The 949-nt window shown below is 44.5% G+C and overlaps 1 non-coding gene across 1 annotated transcript; it reads left to right on the top strand.

Moving 5' to 3' along the window:
- The first annotated feature begins 376 nt into the window (after positions 1 to 376).
- Positions 377 to 511, top strand: LOC114923451. Its single transcript, XR_003810628.1, has one exon. It is a non-coding gene; the product is annotated as a small nucleolar RNA SNORA5 (small nucleolar RNA).
- The last annotated feature ends 438 nt before the right edge of the window (positions 512 to 949 follow it).

Genomic DNA, 949 nt, shown 5'->3' with positions numbered 1-949 from the left:
AGACCGTCTGGAAACAGCGAGGAACCAGCCCCTGCCGCATAGGTCCCGCCCCCTGGGTGCATGCTGGGGAGGTGTCACCCTTTGTGAGGAATGAAGAAATGGACCATGCCTTGGCGCTTGCCCCGGTCCCACCCCCTTCTGCCAGAGACCCTCAGATCTGTCCCACTCCTGCCCAGGCCCCCACAGGCGCCCTTGACGCGAACGATGTAGAGCTGGCCATGCCCACCCAGTAGGCCACACCCACCCGGCCCCCTGAGGGCAACCGCAATGCTGATGTGGCCCTCAATGAAATTGAGTTTGACTCCCCTGTTCTAGGTTAAAGTCAGCTCTGCAGCCAGGAGCTGCTCTCTTCTCTGCTGGGGGTGATCCCTCCCAGTGCAGCCATGTCAAATTCGGTCCCCGCCTGCTCTGTGGTGGGAACCGGCCCTGCGGCTGCCATATTAATGCTGTAGTTCATGGGCCCCGGGTTAATGTTGTTGGACCCGGGGATAAAAATAGGCTACAGACATTATTATAAAGCGCCAGGCCTTCTTACGGAGTCAGTGATATATGAATAGAATATAAAATGGAATAATAGAATAGGCAGACTATAGAATAGAATAGAATAGAAAATATGGAGTGGAATAGAATGGAATGGGAATAGAATAGAATAGAATAATAGAATAAAGCAGACAGATTGCAGAGTAGAATAAAATAATGGGATAGAATAGTACTGTATATAGAACAGAATATAGAAGAATAGAATAGAATAGAATAAAATAGACAGATTGTAGAATAGGATAATGGAATAAAATAGTATATTGAATTGAATATAGAAGAATAGAACAGACAGATTGTAGAATAGAACAGAATAATAGAATAGATTGTAAATAGAATATAGAATAGAACAATAGAATAGAATAATAGAATAGACAGATTGTAGAATAGAATAGGATAATAGAATAGGATA

This window comes from Protobothrops mucrosquamatus, unplaced genomic scaffold (assembly GCF_001527695.2).
Source record: "Protobothrops mucrosquamatus isolate PMUCROS unplaced genomic scaffold, P.Mucros_1.0 scaffold3726, whole genome shotgun sequence".
In the NCBI taxonomy this organism is placed as follows: domain Eukaryota; kingdom Metazoa; phylum Chordata; class Lepidosauria; order Squamata; family Viperidae; genus Protobothrops; species Protobothrops mucrosquamatus.
This window is presented reverse-complemented; position numbering and strand designations above follow the sequence as displayed.